This window comes from Phaseolus vulgaris, chromosome 2, assembly GCF_051622355.1.
Source record: "Phaseolus vulgaris cultivar YP4 chromosome 2, ASM5162235v1, whole genome shotgun sequence".
Classification (NCBI taxonomy): Eukaryota; Viridiplantae; Streptophyta; class Magnoliopsida; order Fabales; family Fabaceae; genus Phaseolus; species Phaseolus vulgaris.
The window spans coordinates 32,259,334-32,274,497 of NC_143499.1; the positions used below are offsets into that span (position 1 = coordinate 32,259,334).

Sequence of the window (15,164 nt, forward strand, 5' to 3'; positions counted from 1 at the left end):
AGGAGGCAACTTCATGAAGAAAATGTGGGTCCGTTCCAGTTTCTAAAGAGTTGGCAATAATTGGGTTTTGCAATGGTGGTGCAGTGTCCATCTTTGTGGTTTCAAAATATGAAAATTTATTTTCGAAAAAATGTACATCACGAGAGACAAAGAAAGTTTCTGTTTCCAAATCAAATAATTTCCATCCTTTTTGGCCATATGGATACCCGACAAACACACATTTTCGGCTACGACTATCAAATTTATCCCGCGGTCTATTTTGATTATGAGCATAACATAATGAACCAAATACTCGTAAGTGCGCGTAACTGGGTACACATCCATGGATCACTTCATAAGGGTTTTTCCTTTTAGAATGGAGGATGGTGTGAGATTGATTAAGTAGCCTGCAGTCAAAACGCATTTCCCCCAAAATTTAATTGGAAGATTGCCTTGAAACCGTAATGACCGAGCAACATTCAGAATATGTCGATGCTTGCGTTCGACGCGTCCATTTTGTTGCGGGGTCCCGACACAGGAAGTTTGGTGAAGGATACCTTGTTGAATGAAATATTGTTTTAGACACATGAATTCGGTTCCATTGTCAGAGCGAACCATTTTAACACATTTGTTGTATTGCCTCTCAACGAGTGTGAATTTTTTTTTCAAAGTCACTGATACCTCTGTTTTTTCTTTTAACAAATAGATCCAAACTGCCCGTGAACAATCATCCACAATTGTCAAAAAATATGAAGCACCACAGGATGAAGGAGTTTTATAAGGACCCCATAAGTCACAATGAATTAAATCAAAAATATTCAAAGCTTGATGCGCACTTAAGAAAAACTTATCTCTCGTTTGTTTCGATTTTTCACAAACTTCACAAACTGTATTCAACTCATCACGAGTACATTTCCCACTTATATCAGGAAGCATTTGCACAATCTTAAATGACGAATGTCCTAATCTTTGGTGCCAAAGTGCTAGTTGATTTTCCATCTTGACATGACATGCTTGAGTCTTCCGTACCCCACGATACCAATAAAGCCCATCTTTCCGTTCACCTGCTCCAATCAACGTCCTCGAAGTGCGGTCCTGTATAATACACAATTTATCAGTGAATGTTACAACACAATTTTCTTCATCCGTCAATTGAGGTACTGAAAGTAAATTGCATTTTAATTTGGGAACATAAAGGACATTTTTCAATTCAAGTTCTTCTTCAAGAGTCACTGTTCCCTGTTCGCAAGCTAGAACACGTTCACCATCGGGTAACCCTACGGGGCACCTTCTCCTCCTCCCTTCGTTTTTCCAACTGAGCACCAATCCCACACTTGCATCCACCACACGTACAAGATGGAATTTTTGTCATTGTTAGCAAGCTCATCCCAAAGGACCTTCAATTTTCCAAAGTAAGTTGCCACCACCATTCCCTCCTGCTTGCATCTTGACAAGTCCGACCTTAGTTGTTGAATTCTAGGTCCATTCACGACCGAGAATCTTTCTTTAATGTCTTCCCACAAGTTATGTGCAGTCTCAGCATATGCTACTGTGGATTGTAAGCTTGGTTCAATGGTGTTTAGAATCCAAGATACAATCATGGACTGCACGGTCCACCAATCTTCAAGGTCGGGTGCCTCATCCTCTGGTTGGACATGTGTTCCATCAATGAAGCCCCATTTTCTCCGGGCACGAAGCGAGATCTTTACTGCTCTTGCCCATTCGTCGTAATTTTCTCCGCGCAATTGGACTTGCGTGATTATGTTTCCGGGATTGTCACTCGCGTTGAGATCATATGACGAGTAGGTCTTCTTAGCACCTCCTCCTTCGTGCTCTGCTTTGTTGGCATTATTCTTTTCTGGTGCATCTGCCATGGTTGTGCACCGTTGCCTTTGCTTTGTGTTTGTCGGGTATCAGAGTTTTGTGCTCTGATACCATGAAAGAATATTTTCTGTTTTATTCAATCTGCCTTTCATCTCTAGCAATGATACATATATATATATATAATCATAGCATTAGAACATTAGAACCGTACAGATTCTTTTCCTAACATAACATCTGTAATTAAGACTAATTATAAACCCATTAATAGTGATTATATTCCTATAATTAAGTCTAATTATAGACTCATTAATAGTGATTATATTCCTGTAATTAAGTCTAATTAAGTCTAATTAAGTCTAATAATGATTTTGTCCGGTAATAAGAACCAAGAAAAGTGTATGGATGTGAATGTGAATGAATAAGACAAAAATTGCTGTAAAAAATAAAGGATTAATTGAGTTGAATTGCAAGATAAATTGAAATCACGCAAATACAAAGTTACATTTTAAAATAAGTACCATATTTTCAATGTCATTATTACCTATTCAATAAACTAACAACTACTTAATTAAACCACTTAGTCCTTCTACTATGTAAAATATAAAGATGTTAAGAGATTGTCTTGCTCCAAACTTTTAAATATTTTTAATTCTTTTATTGACTTCATTTATTTATTACGATAAATAGAGAATTGGATATCAATCACCTGTGAATAAAGAATCCATTTTTGACAAAACCCTAATCTTCAAAGCATTGTATATAAAGAAAATCTCATTTTACAAAATTGGTCTTATAATATACTTTGAACACCAAACACTTTAATCCCTCTTTAAAGCTTTATTTGATCTTTCTCACTTTAGTCCGAATCAACTTTCATCTGGCATAAGGTAAATATATTAAACGTGATCAAGAGTTTCATTTTCTAAATTAAATATATTTTTGTCTTTTAAATTTTGAATTAATTTAATAAGTTCTCTAAATTTAAATTAACCTCTTTAATTTATGTATTTTAAAAATGTTTAAATTTTTTTATTTAAGTACCACTAAATATTTGGCTTGCACGATTAATAAATTATAAATTCTAATTTGATTTTGTATCTCTATTATTAAATTTTTAAAATATTCAATCTGATGATAATTAGGTAAAAAAATATTTAGACAGAAGGATTAAAACCTTTTATTTCAAATTAAAAAAAATATTAATTTTAAATATAAAAACAAAAATAACTTATCATAAATTCGGAGGAACAAAAAAGTTAAGACTAGTTATCTCATTTTTAGACTCTTTTTGTTTTCATAAATGTACTGTTCACAAGGAAAGAAGTAAGAGGATATCATTGGTTTGGATCTAAGATTTTGTAGGAAAGAGAAGGAGAGGATATACCTGTGAACAGTAAATATCTTCTCCCCTCACAATGAATAGATGTAAAAGGAAAGTCACATCAACATGTGTTATTTACGTATTTACCCTCATTCATTTACAAGGATTTTTAATATTAAAAAATAGTATTTTATTTATTTATATAAGATGTGATTTTTTTCTAATTTTATAGTATATATTTAATATTTAAAGAAATTATTTAAAGTTCTCTTTTTATTTAATTTTTTGTTGCGTTTATATTAATATATTTTTTATAATTATTATATTTATGAGTTTGTAATTTATTTGATAATAGTTTTTTATGAAATTATTTTCTATTGTTAATTACGCTATATTTTTTTAGTATTTTTTTTATTTTTTATTATTATATGGTTTTTAATAATAAAAAATATTATCTTTATTTATATAACATCTATTTTTTTTTTCTAATTTTATAAAACATGTTTAATATTTTAAGAAATTATTTGAAGTTTTATTTTTATTTAATTTGTTGAATACACTTTTTTTTTCTAATTATAATTTTTAAATTATATATTTATATTTAATATATATTTATTTTCTAATCTTAATTTTTAAATCTACGAAATATGTGAAAGTTGTTTATTTCTAAAAAAAATTAACTCATTTCATTATTAAAAAAATTTAATAGGCATGGATAAATTTTTAAAGTAACATTTAAGAATTTAAAAAAAAAATAAAACTCCCTCACAACCATCATATCACTCACAAACTTCCATAAATTTTCCTCACACATCCAGTCTAACATACTTCAATCCAAACAACCTTATTTTCTTCAGACTTTCTTTTCACATCCTCAAATATCCACTCCCTCAAATTCTCATACATACACTTCCCTGTCCAAACACACAATTAAGGGTTATAGACAGAAATGCGTCCCATGATGTAGAAAAAGAAAAACTCAAGTATCTCTTGCTCTAGTTATTGTTGAAGGATTATGTATTAAGAGTTTATTGAATGTATATTAAACTAATTAATTAAGATCATAAATGGATCTGTGGCGCAATGGTAGCGCGTCTGACTCCAGATCAGAAGGTTGCGTGTTCGATTCACTTCAGGTTCATATTTTTAAATTGTTAATTTGATATTGTCTAACATTTTTCATTAAGAGATAATTTTAATTATCATAGAACGGGGTTTTTGGAAAGTGTATATAGATAGTTTATTGTCTAAAATATAAATAGTGTAATAAATATAATATTAAATATGTAAATAATTCAAAGCATCGTGTTCTTCTACATGACTATAGAATAGTGAGCATGCTACGTTAGAGTAATGTTACACAATGCATCAAACTAGTTTAACAATGTAAAAAAAAACCTAAAATAAATTTAACATATTATAATTAGCTATAACTAAAACTTTTAAATTCTAAATTTTTTATTTGTATTTAAGATGCTCACTTTTAATTAATTAAAAATACTATTAGAAACCATATAATCATGAAAAATAATAATCATTACTTTAAAAAGAGAAATAGAGGGTATAAAAAGGGAAAACAAAATGGGTCAACTCGGCCCGTTTTGACCCGTCACTGATCCGTCAAAAGTGGAACGAGACAGATTGATCCATAAAGATTATACAAGTTGAAATCCGTAACTCGTCTCGTCATACAACTCGTCTCGTCATATATATATATATATATATATATATATATATATATATATATATAATATACATACAAATATTTACAAAAGGAAAGACAAAAAAAGTCTCCACATTATCCTACAAATATTGCTCATGCACTCTTCCTTATATCTACTCATGTACATAGTACAATTATACCAGATCACCACACAAACAACACATACGAAGGTAAGCTACTATAATAAATTTCTAACATAAGATAATGATATAAAAGGAAACACGTTTTATTAATAATCCATAAACAATATGAAAAAACATACAACAATCATATAAACCACACAGTCACTGCTATTGACAAAGGCACGAGGAAGAAACAAGATATTACCATTACTGGTGCTAGCACCTTACCTTCAGACGAGGTGGCAAGAATGGGGAATGAAGCATAGAAATTTTCAAAGGAAGACAAAGAGAAGAGGGACACAATTGACACTAAGAACCAAGCAGATTATTTGGTGTACCAGACAGAGAAACAATTGAAAGAGCTTGGAGACAAGGTTTCGGGCCCTATGAAAGAGAAGGTTGAAGCAAAACTAGGGGAGCTTAAAGACGCAAGCTATTAAGGATGTCATGGCTGCCCTCAATCAGGAAGTTATGCAGCTTGGTCAGTCCCTTTACAACCAACCAAGAGTTCTTGGCGGCGTAAGAGGCCCTATGAAAGAAAAGGTTGAAGCAAAACTAGGTAGCTTTTGCCTGGATGGTATCCCTTCTACAACTCGTGGAGTTCCCCAAATTGAGGTCAAATTTGATATTGATGCCAATGGCATTCTCTCGGTCACTACTATTGACAAAGGCATGGGGAAGAAGCAAAATATTACCATTACTGGTGCTAGCACCTTACCTTCAGATGAGGTGGCAAGAATGGTGAATGAAGCAGAGAAATTTTCAAAGGAAAACAAAGAGAAGAGGGACGCTATTGACACTAAGAACCAAGCAGATTCTTTGGGGAAAAAATATTATATCCCCTTCACATAGGAAGACTAATGCATAACAGAAATGTGTAAAATGTTATTGTGTTGGGTAAACCATTACTAAAATCAAAGTGTTTCTTACTTTTTGTTAAGATATTATGTTTGTTGTATGGAAAGGTATGAATGGTATATGTTGGAATGAACGGATATAGAAGCTGGTGGTGGTAGACATTTTGATTACTAATTAAAAAAAATCATATAAATCAAACATAAATTTATATATATATATATATATATATATATATTTACAAAAGAAAAAACTAAATAAAGTCTCTATATTATCCTCCAAATATTGTTCTTGCACTTGTCCTTATATATGCTCATATACATAGTACAGTCATAACACATCACCACACATACAACACATATAAGGACAAGCTATTAAAATAAATTTATAAAATAAGATAATGTATATAAAAGGAAACATGGTTTATTAATAATCCATAAACAATCTGACATAAACATACAACAACCATATAAACCACACAAATGGTTTCCAACCAATTACAATCCATGCATAGAAACTAAAATCTAGTGATCTTGTCATCTTCATATCACCATTAGAAAACTCTAAAGGTCTTCTTCTTAGATCTGCATAAGAGTCTTGCCTACTTAAAAAGGTTTTCAACCTTTCTTTAATCATCTTAACTTTCTACTGAAACCATGAATGACTCAACACCATCTGAGTCAGTCCAACCTTATAAGAGAATGACCAGGAGCATGAAGCAGGGTTCAAGGTTAGGATAGGAATCTCAAACAACTAGTTAACCATGTTTAGTTTGAATTTGAATTTCCCCTCATGGACCTAATCACACAACACCTCATCCTATAAATAGGTGGACATCCCTCTTATATTTCATACATTATTAAAGAAACTTTGCTTGAGTAAATTTTTGAGTGTTCTAAATCCTATGAGTCTTATCTTGAGTAAATGATTCAAGTGGTGACTCTCCTCCTCACTTATCTTGAAATTCCCTTCTTCCAAGTGACGTGAACTCTTCCATTCTTTCACTTCCACGAAAGTCGTCAACCATCTAAGTCTTTCTTTCTTTTTCTCTAATTTCATCTCTTATGTTTTCGCTATTATCTCATTCTAGCTTCTATTGAGTTCTTTAATTTTTGTTTGCATTCCTTTCATTGTATGTGTTTTTTTTTTCTTCTTAGAAGAGAACTTTCACACTTACTTAAAAATTCAAAATCCTAATAAAATGAATATACAATCCATGTGTATTGTGTGCTAATATAAGTTCAACTCATATTACTTTTTCATTAGTTTGTTGCATTAATTCTGGTCAAACTAATATACTCTCACGGGCATGAAACCAACATAAATATATTTTACATTTTCTCTCATACAATACTTCATAAAAAAAAGTCATTCCTATACTTACTTGATAATTATTATTATAGAAATTCAATATAAAAAAAGAAAAATTTCATTTACATACGCGCACACTAAACGTGAACTTACACTATAATTTGTTATTATTTAAATATTATTTTTTACTGTCGTCTACTTTTAAGTAATATTATATTATTTTTCAATTTAATATCGGGTTTGTGTAGATAAGACCAAATCTACTATTGTTTATTTTAAAAGGTTGTCCTTGCTTTTAATGTTTGCAGTATCTTGGACGCAAATCCAATATTTTTTTTTGTTTAACATGGGGTTTTAGCAATTTGTGTTATTTTTTGTCCACTCTAGTGTATGTTTTCCTTGTAGTGGTTTTGGGTGCTTAAATTGAACTTCTAAATTGAACTTTATTTTGCTGGACTTTCAAATTCTCTTTGATTATTTTTTCTTTGTTTATGTAAAAATACATTAAAAATAATAAAATTTATCAAATCTTATAAAACTAATAACTTCAATTAAAAAATATCAACAAAATTCATAAAAATATTTAGTAAGTAATCAGAATAGAACTTATTTAAAGCTTATTATATACTTAATGGAGATATTGTGAGGCACATGGTAGGAGGAAGGTGTTTATTAAAAGTGGAAAGCATGAAGTGAATAAATTATTCCCTTTTGTGAGTCATTCTCACAATAAGAATGAGTGGGGCCCCTACATCTAGTTAACCGAATCTTCAACTAGTTGGAGGCTTTAAAAAGCTTCTCTCATTTTCCCTGAAAGTGACAATGGGAGAGAGAGAAATCATGGACCACTTTCATTGCTCACAAAATGATTACTTAACTATCTGCCAAACAAAACTTAAACACAGTAACAACTCATTCACCTTTCTTTTCTCTCCCTCTCATCTCATTAGTTACTATTTCAGACAAAGAATAATGCATCAAAATGAAGTGAACAACAATTAGCTACCTTTCATTTACCAAATACAGAATCAAATGAAATAGTATGCTTTATTTATTTTTTCGACAAAAACTAAATTTATTATGTTTAATGTTAGGTAATATCTATGTTAGAAAGGCTAAGTTAAAATAAATTTTCTTATTTTTTTATTAGGTTATTAGTAGAGGAAATTGTGATGAGATTTAATAATGAATAAATTATATAAGACATCATGACATTTGTTCTTGCAAGGCATAGAAACAAATTTCTTTCTTATGAACTTGTTAACTTTTCGGTTTTGTGTTTCGATTTGGGTTTTCGGTTTACTATTCTTTTGATTTGGGTTTGGATTTGGATATGATTTGTGGACTCCAACTTAATAGACTAGGTCAAATGGATCTCTCAGTCTTCGATCTCGGTATCCGCTCTCGGGTGGGTGTATGTACCTGCAAGGAGCTCTGATGATAAAGTCAGAATTGATTTTAGCTGATTATCAGATAAAATTCACTTTACTTACCTCTTAAGTTGATTACCTATTTATAATACTCCTTTATTGAACTTAAAATTTATTTAGACTCTTTCTCTTTATACCTATCGTTTATTAAATGTACTACCCTTGTTTGAGCCTATACAATGGACTTTGCTATAATGTTTTACTATTTAATTGTTTATTCATTTCTTATTTAATTTTTAGTCTTCTTGTCAGTTTTTCTACTTTCGACCATTCGGTCTACTCAGTACAACTTCATCTTTAAATTAAAATATTAAGCCCATGTCTTTGTAAATTATTTTAAATTATGAAATTATATAACATCACATTCAACACAAAATTTTAAAATAATAAATCTGTAGATTTTATTAAAATGTAAAATTTAAATTTATACTTAAAATCTTAATATTTTTTCTTTTAAATATATATTCAATCATGTTTATCTTACTAAAAAACTGTTTCGATATCAATGAATAAGGAACAATCATATAAAAAAACTAAAACACTGTTTCATCCAAAATCTTAAAATGATAAATCTATAATATTCATCTTGCTTATTTGTATTCAATTGTGAATTGTGAGAGTCAAACACAATTACAATCTTGATATTTTTTATTCTTTTTAGAAGCTACCTTGTAACTTTTTATGTTTGCATTTAAGGTCAAAGATGACACTTCTTACAAAGTTCTTGTTCACTCTTATAGGGGCATTGTCAAGTTAGTTGTCTATTCGAGTTTGGAAAAGTCATTTTCTGAGTTTGATGAATTCAATCTATTTGGCTTAGTTGTAGTTTTATTCCTTTATTTTAAGTTATGTATGATTTTGATGTTTTATATTTTGCTCAAATTAATTAAGACACTGTTTTAAAAATTAAACAAATTTGGTCTTGTTTTTCTTCTCTAGAAGCCATCGACCAGTTTATTTCATTTCCAACTTTCTATTATAAAATAGATAAAATTCAATTATACATTTTAGTTATTTTTAAACTACTTTTTTAGTTGAAATTTAAGTTTTAGCATAATATATAATTAATTCCGACATTCAATATCAGTTTTTATAATAAATAATGGAAAAAAACAGACTTTTTTTTCATTTTTGAAACATGTTTTAGTTAATATTTTAATGTAATAAATACTAATGATAGGTTGGTTTTTAATTATCTAAAATTAGCTTTAAGGCTAATGTTAACAGAAGTAAACAAGTAAAATCATGAGATAAAGAATTCACAGTCGGAAAACTTTTGTATGTAGAAAAGTATTACTAAAACACATCTCACAGTGATTAAATTAAAACAACCAATCTACTACAATTTTTAAGAGTGTTTTAATAATTATTTTTTTTAAATTTTTAATGTGTACCTGTTTTTATATGAACTGCTACTGTGCACGATTAATTCAGTCCAACGAATTGAATAATTAGTAGTTATACATTCTACATCATTAATTAACATAATTTATATCTCCACTTGTGCAATTGTTTTCATCCAAAAACCACTACTATTTTATAACAAGCACTTGCAAACTCAGATCTTATTAATTTATTTAATAATGTCTTATTAATAAGTATCTCATTTATTATACGTATATTTTTATTATTAAAAAATATACAAGTGATATAGATTTAATATATTTGATAAATTTTAAAAAATTAGTAAAGCATGTAAAAGAATCAAGAATTTAGAAGAGGAAAACTTAATATAAAAATTTAAAATAATTTAGATTAGGGTATGAAATTTGATAGATATAGATACAAAATAAGTAAAAACTTAATAATTTAATATTTTTAAAGATAATGGTAACACAGGTTACACTCACCTTTTATATATATATATATATATATATATATATATATATATAATAATAATAATAATTTTCAAATGCTTGAGAATCATGTTGACGGATAGAACAGATTGGGAAAAGAAAAAATAGAAATGAAGAGACTGACATTTTTAATAACTAGGTAGACTGAGCAATGTACAGATTTGATTTTCTCATTTGACCCCTTATGATTAACGTCTATTTCCAATTTCATTAAATTTTTATTTTATTAACAATAATATTAATTTTATTTTAAATTATTATTATCACAGTATATATAGGTACTAATAATTATTATCATAAATAATTATTATAAGAAATTTAAATTTAATAATTATTTTTTATTAAATATGTTACGGCTATACTTACTAACTAAAAAATAATAAAATAATGAATATTCTAAATTAAAATTAAAAGTACATATTATATATTAATAAACAAATAAATAAATAAAATAAGATTATTAACACCTTGTTATAAAAAAGATAATCATAAAATAAATAAATAAACAAGACCTTTGTTAGAAACACTTTATTATACTTGTATATTGATTGAACTATTTTAAAATACACCTTGAATAAATAGATTTGAATTCTGGTAAATGTTAGATTTATAGTAAAAATTGAGGTTTTAGTTTGCAAAAATCTATTAAATCCGTTCAACGCAAGTATAAGCGGATTGAGGTACATATTTTGGATATTTTAGGACTTAAATCTGTTTAACGTTTTTTCCTGCGCTAAAAGTGGATTTTACATACAGGGTTAGGGGAAATCTCGATCTCAAATCTCTTCAGCGAAATTTTCCTGTGCTAAGAGGATTTAGTTGCGGCATAGAAAGAGAAAGAGAAGTGAGAATGAAAATATGTTTTTACATGAAAAGGGAAAGGAAAGAGAAGAAAGGTAGGGTACATAAAAGAAAATGGGAAGTAAAGTGGGTACGTGGATTTATGCGTATTGAAGATATTCAGATTCAATAGGAGATTAAAGACTGCTTCTCAAATCAATTTGAAAACTATTCTTTCATACATTTTTCATAAAATATTTCAAATAAAATTTTTGTTTCCAATTTTCTATCTAATATATTTTAAAGTTTAATTGAGAAGTAAATGTGTACTAATAGTTAAAATGACAATCCCTATATAACATCCCTATATTTTTCCATATCTAATAACCATAATCTATATGAAATATTAAAATAAATATATAAACATAATACAAATATATTTTCAATTCTTTCATATAATGTTTCAAAATATCTCTCTCCTCATAAGACTTGAAACATTTACATAAAATTAAAAACAAAATTTCAAAAGAAAATAAACATTTTCCATCATCCATCTTCTCACCGAGAAACTTTATCACCTGTAACATCATCTACTCCCGTGTAAAATACACGATCATCACAGATAAAAGAAAAGCAACCACAAAACAAAACAAAAGGTAAGTTAGGTATTTTTAAAACTTATAACATAAATATAACTTTAAACATCCACATAAATTCATCATTTCTCATGCATTTCACATAACCATCAAATGTCTATCAACAATTTCAATATTCATCTTTCCCATGTCTGACTTCTACTGACTCATAACACATAGATACTTGACTCTACTTTAGGAAGACTCGTGCGTTGACTCAAACTCAGAGATCTGCACCTGTCATACTATCTCACTATGAAATCCACACAGTTATGCGCATAAATAATCTCAATATCATGTCTCTCCTAGTATGAAAGGGTTAACTCAGAGATATGAACCTCTTTCGACTCTCACCACCTGAATAACTTCATCTATATGTTGGAGATCCCACATCGACTAGAGATTAGAGCCTTTCATAGTATATAAGTGGGTGCAAACCTCACCCCATTGAGCCGGTTTTATGGGGTTGAGTTAGGCTTAAAGTCCACTTCGTAATATGGTATCAGAGCCATTTTCGAGCCTATCGTGCCATCCGCTATCGGGCCGCTATCAGACCACCCATAATATATAGTCCCACGCACGAGTTGGTAGTCTCGGCGTGAGGGGGGTGTGTTGGAGATCCCACATCGACTAGAGATTAGAGCCTTTCATTGTATATAAGTGGGTGCAAACCTCAACCCTATGAGCCGGTTTCATGGGGTTGAGTTAGGCTTAAAGTCCACTCTTTCATAACATATGATTCTATTATCTCAGTAGAGTCAGGATATCTCCTTCTAGACGAATCCCTAGTCAGTATTTTCTTTTCTGAAATTACTATGTCTTGATTAAAATTCATACTCTGAACCTCACAAAAATACAACATCAAAGAATCAAATCATACAAAATTTTAGAATTTTCAAAACATACCACAATTCATCTACTAATCATATAAATGTCTAATTAAAGAGATTTTCAATTAAATATACATGAAATAAAAGTCTATATAATTTATAACTATACACAAAGAAATAAACCAATCTTTTAAAAACAAATATATATAAAACAAATTTCAGATTTATTTTGTTTTTTTAAGAGTCTAGTTTGAGCTAAAATCAACCTGAGAGCACCCAAAATTTTAGCTTGAGCTAGAATTTGCTAGCTTGAGCTAGAATTTGCTAGCTTGAGCTAAAATCAAGCCGAGAGCACCCAAAATTTTAGCTTGAGCTAGAATTTGCTAGATTGAGCTAAACTCAACCCGAGAGCACCCAGAATTTTAGCTTGAGTTAGAATTTGCTAGCTTGAGCTAAACTCAACCCAAGAGCACCCAAACTTTTAGTTTGAGCTAAAATTATCTAGCTTGAGTAAAATCAACCCGAGAACACCAAAATTTTAGCTTGAGCTAGAATTATCTAGCTTTAGCGAAATATGAAGAAAAATTATGCATAACTTAATATAACTATTAGATTATAAATCAACATCTCATTCAATTCATAAGTTTATAAATCTACACATTACATTGAGTTCTTGTTCAGCATGATACAATCACTCTCATTAAATCATTGAGCTATTATGTCTATCTATACATATATATGATTTCTAATCCCAAAACCATTTAAAATCAAACAACCAATTCTCAATCACAACACTTTCAATTTCAATCAAACTACAATCTACTCAAAACAAGAAATCTTGCAACAAAATTTGGAATTGGTGACCACGTCACACTCACATTCAAATCTTCTAACCTAGTGTTTTATTGAAAATTTTAAACTAGCTTCCCTTACCTGGACTTTAGCAGAGCTCACTAAGAGCTCCAAACCCACCAAAAGCTTAAGGATACCCTAACCTGCACCACAAAGTCTTGATCACAAATCTAACTATATCACTAGGACCCTGAGCTAACAGAGACTAATTCTGAAGATAAAAACCTCACATGCAAACTTAAACTAAAAGGCAACCTAACCAGATCAAAACTAACTCAAAGGAAAATGAGTCAAGAATGAACTTACTCTATCTAAGATTTTGATTGGTCAATCTTGTAGAGTTCACTGTCAGGAGTCCAATGACGAATTCCGATCGTTGATCTGATGAGCGAGGAGGTCGATATTTCAGAGAGAAGACAGAGGAAAGGAAAAATGAGTTTTTAGAGAGATGATGGTTCTTTTAAAATGAAACCTGAATAACTAAATTTCTATTTATATAGCATTTTCTCTTTAATAATAAAATATTAAGGTGTCATTTTAATTGTACAATTTTTACTCTAAGACTATTTTTCTCAGTCTTTACATTATAATTATTTATATATATATATATAGATAATATGATGTTATTTGAAATATTTTTTATTATGTAAAAATTCCAAACAAAATTGAGAAAATATTAATACAGAACGGAATTAAATGACCCAAAAACACAAATAAAACTCATCCTAAAAAACTGCACTATTTTTTTTTTTTAAATTCAATCTTATCAACTTTGAAGGATCACACTAACGAATTAGGTTGGTGAATGGTGACGACTTGCGTTAGGTGAGCATGCTCTGAATCCAACAAAATAAACTGAAAAACATCGTTCACTAATATATTTTAAAAAATATTGTGTAAAATAAAAATAAATTTTATATCTAGTGATAATTGAATTATTTCATTTAAATAAAACTTTAATTTTATCAATTAAGTACAATATTTAAAAAATAAAATCAATTTAAATTTAATGAATTGAATGTTATAGGATAAAATTCAATCATGACACATTGTTTCAGTTTAGAGATATTAATATATTGATAATTATTGCAAATTTAGAACTTTTCTTGTACAAAAAATAATAATAGATTTTATGTTTGGTAGTATTTATTTTATTTTTGCTAAACTAATATGTTTTACTTTTTTAAATTATTAATGCAATGTGTTCTTTCCATAATCTCTTATATTGAATGTTTATCAACCGATTTTATGAAATGCATCAAAATAAAAAGGATAATTAATACAAGATAAATTAGGTATTACTTTTGTAATTATAATTATGCATATTAATTATGGTCTATTAGTGTCCATTATAAATGTATAAATAGGCACATTAGATAAAACAAAGCTACATTATTATTACAACATTAATAACACTCAAACATTTAAATACTTACTTGAGCTTCGAATAACCTTTGCAGGTACACTTCCAACTGAAAACTGAAACCAAACATTAAAAAAAAGAGGAAGAAAGAAGGAAAGGAAAACAGAACTTAGAGAGAAATCAATTGTTCATCCGATAATATATAATTACTCTCACAATTCCTTACAAGAACATACAATATAAACCTATTTTCTAATGGTAAAAGGTCATCTAAATGTAGTTC

General features: G+C 29.0%; 1 non-coding gene and 2 pseudogenes across 1 annotated transcript; 2 read left to right on the forward strand and 1 right to left on the reverse strand.

Annotated features, from left to right (window-relative positions):
* Positions 1–1,240: 1,240 nt before the first annotated feature.
* LOC150029117 (uncharacterized) lies at positions 1,241–1,951 on the reverse strand (annotated as a pseudogene).
* Positions 1,952–4,193: 2,242 nt separating this feature from the next.
* Positions 4,194–4,265, forward strand: TRNAW-CCA (transfer RNA tryptophan (anticodon CCA)). Its single transcript has one exon. It is a non-coding gene; the product is annotated as a tRNA-Trp (tRNA).
* Positions 4,266–5,416: 1,151 nt separating this feature from the next.
* Positions 5,417–5,821, forward strand: LOC137809376 (stromal 70 kDa heat shock-related protein, chloroplastic pseudogene; annotated as a pseudogene).
* The last annotated feature ends 9,343 nt before the right edge of the window (positions 5,822–15,164 follow it).